Source organism: Sparus aurata, chromosome 24 (genome assembly GCF_900880675.1).
Source record: "Sparus aurata chromosome 24, fSpaAur1.1, whole genome shotgun sequence".
Lineage (NCBI taxonomy): Eukaryota > Metazoa > Chordata > Actinopteri > Spariformes > Sparidae > Sparus > Sparus aurata.
In genome coordinates, this window is record NC_044210.1 from 18,881,670 (window position 1) to 18,888,298 (window position 6,629).

Here is a 6,629-nt window from a genome sequence, read left to right on the forward strand (position 1 = left end):
GCAGCACATCCACTGAGGTGGACTCTCTAACATCAGTCAGGATTTTAGTGTTGTGGAAGTCCAGAGGAAGTCGACACTCATCCAGACCATCAAAGATGAACACAACCTGGAACTCTTCAAAGCTGCAGATTTCTTTGGTTTCAGTGAAGAAGTGATGAACAAGTTCCACCAAGCTGAACTTTTTCTCTTTCAGCACATTCAGCTCTCTGCAAGTGAATGGAAATGTGAACTGTATGTCCTGGTTGGCTTTGTCTTCAGCCCAGTCCAGAGTGAACTTCTGTGTTAAGACTGTTTTCCCGATGCCAGCCACTCCCTTTGTCATCACTGTTCTGATTGGTTCATCTCTTCCAGGTGAGGTTTTAAAGATGTCTTCCTGTCTGATTGGTGTTTCTGGTCTGTGTGGTTTCCTGGATGCTGCTTCAATCTGTCTGACCTCATGTTCATCATTGACCTCTGCAGTCCCCCACTCTGTGATGTAGAGCTCTGTGTAGATCTGATTCAGAAGGGTTGGGTTTCCTGCTTTAGCGATCCCCTCAAACACACACTGGAACTTTTTCTGGAGGTTAGATTTAAGTTTACGCTGACAAACTGCAGCAAGATGTTCTAAATGAACACACAACAAAAAAGATCATCAAGTTATTTATAAAGACAATAACACAATTTCCTTCCTCTAAAGATTGTATATATAAACAGATTGATCATCATCAGACTTCAGTAAATGTCTCATTGATCCATCATGTTAAATCTTTAGAGAAATCCTCTTACTGCTCTGCAGACAGTCAGCCAGCTCCTCCTGCTTCATTCTCCTCAGGAAGTGAAGTGTGATCTTCAGAAATGCCTCTCTGCTGCTCCTCCTCTGCTCTTCATCCTCCTCATCCTCCCTCTGACTCTCTGGGTAGCTTTCTGGGTAATCTGAACTCAGAACCTTCTGGACCTTCTTCAACTCGTTCTTCACAAAAGTCACAATGTTCTCCTCCAGCAGCTGAAACAGAATATTATGTGAATGACAACATTTAACATCATGGAGCCAAACATCAGATTCATGTTGGACAGATTCACCACTGGTCTGTAAAGTGCAGCATGGAGATTATTGTGAACAGACTGGATGTAAAAGTAGTTGTTGTTCATGTACAGACCATAAATATGGAGTCCAGGTGTGTCTGATGCTGCTGGACAGACGGACCTCTGGGAACCTCTGAGTTCTCCTGGTCCACTCTGTGGAGGAATCATGAAGAATCAGTCACATTGTGTCTGTCCACTCAGAGACAAACACAAGCTGAAGGTCCTTTGAGTTAAAGTGTTGATGACATCATTGAATCAGATGGTTTCCTCTGACATCACAGTGTTGGTCGTACTGCTGATCCCACTGTGAATCAACAGTCAGTCAGTTTACTGAGTCGGTTCAGCAGCTTGTCTGGTTTAGTCCCTCCAGCTCTTGACCCGTTTAATACTGTGGACAGCAACACACAGCTAACACAAGCTAGCTGGATGCTAACTGTCCAGTGCAAAGTGGTGAAGAGTCTCAATAAACTTGATTTTGATATTTAATTTGACTGATTTGTGTGAGTTTAAAGTTAATTATCAACTTTTTCTTTTGTTGCTTTTGGGTGATAATCGCCACAACGACTAACTGTGTATTTTTAGGTGCAAGGCCTCGGGGTGGACATTGGCTGAAAAGGAAGCTGAGGCAAAGGCCGGAGGAGGTCAGTAGGGCAACAAGATGGCACAAAGGGCTGAAGCCCTCAGCAGGCAAGGCTGGAGAGTGCACCAGAGACCAGTGGCTGGTGAACGGAGCAAGAGACTGTTTAACAGGACTGAGGCTTGATGCCTGTGAAGCAGCAGGACTGGAGGTGGGCAGCTAGAGGTCTGGTTCTAGTTCGGCTAAGGCTGCTAACTGGAGGTCTGTCTGAACATCAGCAGGGATGAATTTTGAATTTTGACCACTGCACTGAAAATGTCACCGATTTTCATTTCAGAAATCTGGTCACCTTAATCAACAGGGATGGATGACAGAGGACCAGGATCAGGAGTTTATAACATCCTGGACATATTTTTAGTTTATTTTTATCTTAGTCAACTCCTACCTCACACTGCTACTTGTAGCAACACAGATTATTTTCTCTCCTGTTGTGCCAAATTTAATTTCTCCTACGGGGGATCAATAAATGTTCATCTTATCTCATTTTAAATGGTGAGGGAACAAATGCACATACAGACACAGGCAGTTAGAAAACAGAAAAGGCAAACAACAAAGGAAGGCAGAGAAAAGTCCAAAGGGCAAATCAGTCAGAACAGGTGAGACTTGCAGGAAACACAGGAGCAAAACAGACGCAACAGAGAACACTGAGGAGAAAACACTGGCTTCATGGTGCGTTCCTTTACAAGCCGGAGGTCAGTATTCACAACTTCCAATCTAAAAGCTTCCCAGTGGATCTGATTGGAAAAAAAAAAACATGGACGCTCGCTGCGAACAGGTGTTTGAATGGAAAGTCTGTGAACTTCAGATCAACTACAGCAGCTGATTTAACAGTTGAGGGCACTTTAAGAAAAGACAGGAGGAGTCGGCTGCTAACACATAATGTCAAAGACTGAGACTGAGCTGCGGTCAACTGAATCAAAGTGAGAATAACAACTACAAACTGTTTTACTGCACGTTTCACAAACAAACACTACATGAAGTCAAACATGATGAAGAGGTTAAAAGTAATTGTTCCCTTTGTGCACAGTCGTCCTGCTGTGATGAACTCATGAGACACAGAAAAAGAGCGGGAAAACAAACAAAGGGAGGAAGTGGAAAGTGAAACAACACGTGAGGATAGAAAGGCATTTTTCTCTTTAACTTGCTCAGCCGCTCCCCATGGGCTTCTGTAGTTGGCTCTGCTGCTATTTTTTTTTTTTTTTACATGTTTACTACGTTTGGTAACTGTTTGATTATTTTGTCTGAAGAAAGTCTGCTGCCTTTAGTCTCTTCCACATGGTGGAAGGTATACAGGTTATTATTAATTCAACAATGGTATCGGATTGATATCGGGTATTGACAGATACACAAAGTGCACGGTGCATCCCTACTTCAGACACAGAAGCTTCTGTCCATAAATTAGTAGAAAACATCAGGAATAAACCTTCAGAGAATATTGGACCAAACTAATTCAATAAAGTGAAATGAAGAGTTGAAGACTGGTTCTATTGGGCAGCTTTCTAAAGTGAGAAGATACATTTAAGTGAAGAAGAACGAAGCTGAAAATAAACATCAGGTTTCAAAAAACATCTTTCTCCACAGTTAAAACATGAATCAGTCACATATTAATGTTATTAACAGCTCACATCTTTACAGCAGGAGGTGGTTGTCCTTTAAAATCAATGGGATGCTCATTTGACCAGTCACTCTTGAGGGACACACAGCTGGGCTCAGGTCCAGGTCCAGTAGAAGCTGGTCTCCTGTTGGACAGAGAAGAAGACCACCAGAGATGTTTGACTGAATCTGCCGGTGTTTTTTTTTTTGTTTTTTTTACACTGGCACGCTGAATGAGCAAATCAAAGAATCTAGAATCACTGGTGGCAGGCCGATGTGTGTGAAGAGGGGAAGGTCCTAAAGTTGTTCCGAGCGCGGAAGGAGAATGTTTCACCTTCAGTGAGCAATGGCAAAAGAAACTCCTGAGCTTCCACCAGATACGTGTCCGCTGTGTGACGGCTCTTCCAGCAGGTACGCTGCGCTGCGTATCTGCTCCGGCAGCCCGAAGCCCTCCGAAACAGAGACGCAGGACTTCTACGCAGCAATTCAGTTGAATTTAGCACCATGCACACAGGAAGTCACGCCCCGAAACAACAATATAACATCAGGTTACTTTTCAAAATAAAACACCCCGTGTTGACGCTAGTACACAAATCTCAATAAAGAGACAAACACAAGCTCTTCTACCAATCCTTCAGTCGGGAACACGTCGTGTTGTTGTTTTAATAACATATATACCTATAACTGCGGCACTGCAAAACCGGATCTGACCCGTAACACAACGGATACGTATCTGGTGGAATCCAAACCATGGTTCTATTGGGCAGCTTTCTAAAGTGAGAATATAAATTTAAGTGAAGAAGAACGAAGCTGAAAATAAACATCAGGTTTCAAAAAACATCTTTCTCCACAATTAAAATATGAATCAGTCACATATTAATGTTATTAACAGCTCACCTCTTTACAGCAGCAGCTGGTTGTCCTTTAAAATCAATGGGATGCTCATTTGACCAGCCACTTTTGAAGGACACACAGCTGGGCCCGGCCCCAGGTCCAGGTCCAGGTCCAAGTCCAGGTCCACCTTCAGGTCCAGGTCCAGTGGTGTTAGAGGGAGGGCCTCCCTCCTCTCTGTCCTCACCCTGATTCATGCTGCTCAACTCACACACACACTTTTACCTGGAGAGGAAACACAAATCATTCATCTGCACATCAACTGAAATCAGCCTTTGGGTCAGAAACACTCTTGAAGGACAAAATGTGTGAAAGTAGACTTCTTCTTCTAACATTTTTTTTTTTTTTATATATTTATTTTTTATGGCATAGACACCTTTATTAAGCAGCAGACAGATAGGAAATATGGGAGAGAGAGAGGGGGATGTGACATGCAGCAAAGGACCTCCGGCCGGAATGGAACTGGGGTCGGCTGCTTTATATGGCATGCGCTCTAACCACTCGACCACCTGCGCACCCTAACCCGACCCACAATGAGCCCAACACATTGTAAAGTTGCGCATGTTAAAATAAACAGCAACGTTTTGCGACATTTAACAACAAACCACGTAAAAAAAATTAATAAAAATCATGTAAATGTTTTTATGTGACTTTTGACCAGATTTACAATATCACAGTGAACGTTGTGATATTTAATTCTCTTGTAAAAAATATAATGTCAATGTTAAATCAAAATAAAAAATCTAAATCTAAATGTTAAATATTAAACATTAAACGGCTCAATACAAACATTATTTTACGCCCAGGTCCGTAAAATCTGAATGTATGTTTTTTATTCCCAAGACGAGAAACTGTCACCTCATGAGGGCGCCGTCACACATCTGTCTGTCAGGATTCTCTGTCATATTCACAACAACATGTAGAGAAGTTAAACGTTCAGCATCTCAGAGGGCTGAGATTCAGCTCAGTAACTGTGAAGGAGCACAAACACTCAACTAGAGTTCAAGAACTTCCAGGTTGTACTTCAGCACAGTACTCAGATAATGTACTTAGTTACTTTCAAAGTGAGTCAGATCCTTCCAAAATAAGACGGCTCCTCCGGATAAAGCTTCCAGAAAACACTAAAAGACTAATTCAGGGGAAATGTGTTTGATTATTGTTCACATTTCAGGTCAAAGTGACATAAAGAAGAGACTGTTGATGCTGAGGGCTCAGTCTATATGATGACGTCATTATAAATGGTCATGGAATTAGATTTGTGCCAAAAGAAACAAACAAAAATTCTTGAATGTCAAAAAAAAAAACAGGAATTTGAGAGAACATAAAACTAATTTAAAAAATAAAAGTTATAACTTGTAATCAAATAATGTGTCAGATAGTGTAAAGTATTGTTCTTTAACTCCTCTAATAAAGCATTATTTAGTTTATGTTCCCTCTGCTTCTCTCTGACACCTTGTTTGTCGTTTTGGGCGGGCTTTATCAGCAGAGCCTTCTCATTGGCTGATTGTTTTTGACTGACACAGCTCAGTACCTATGTGCAGGCAGCTGGTGCGCTGAACGACCCTGGCTTTAAAACGGAGAGAAGAAGATGATGACGACAATGAAGAACAATATATGTAATAACTACTTCCATCTCATTAGTTTTTCATGTTGTGGATTGTTATTGTTCTTCACTGTCGTCGTCACCTTCTTCTCCTTCTCTCCACTTTAAAGCCAGGGTCTCTGCAGCTGCCTACACATAGGTACTGAGCTGTGTCAGTTAAAAACTAATCAGCCAATGAGAACGCTCTGCTGATAAAGCCCGCCCACCCAAGAGGTTTGTGCCCAAACTGCAAACAGACAGTCAGGGAGCGCAAACGAGACAGAGCTGCAGAGAGAAGCAGAGCTGAGCGGAGAGAGAAGCAGAGGGAACATAAACTAAATAATGCTTTATTAGAGGAGTCAAAGAACAATACTTTACACTATCTGACACATTATTTGATTACAAGTTGTAAGTTTTATTTTTGAAATTAGTTTTATAACCTCTCAAATTCCTAGGCCTGTTTTTGTTTGACATTTAAGAATTTGTTTGTTTCTTTTGGCACAACTCAAATTCCATAAATGGTGGGAACTCATTTGAATTTCCAGGATAACATGTATCTAATGATACTGAACAAGAACCAGAACACCAACATGTTAAAGTCACATCAGCTACAGTCAACAGCAGCAGGGAGAGGAGGAGGGACAGGAAATCCCCAGACTTGTTAAGTTCAGAAAACCTTTATAAACTGTTTGAAACGCTGTTAATGACACATTCTTAATGATTCGGGCCTTCTTGTAAATTCGGCCTATGTTACAGCCTCGTTTTAGGGGGTGCTGCAGCCCCCTCAGCATCTCCAGCTCCCGCATCCAGGCGAACAGCTGCTCTCAAGCCGCGTTTAGTGCGTCAGACAGCGGGAGAGCGGCG

General features: G+C 42.1%; 1 long non-coding RNA gene across 1 annotated transcript; it reads right to left on the reverse strand.

Annotated features, from left to right (window-relative positions):
* Nucleotides 1–1,158: 1,158 nt before the first annotated feature.
* On the reverse strand, nt 1,159–4,352 carry LOC115577068 (uncharacterized). Its single transcript, XR_003983018.1, has 3 exons — nt 4,190–4,352; nt 3,325–3,438; nt 1,159–1,215 (listed from the first exon to the last, which is right to left on the reverse strand). It is a non-coding gene; the product is annotated as an uncharacterized LOC115577068 (long non-coding RNA).
* Nucleotides 4,353–6,629: the final 2,277 nt, after the last annotated feature.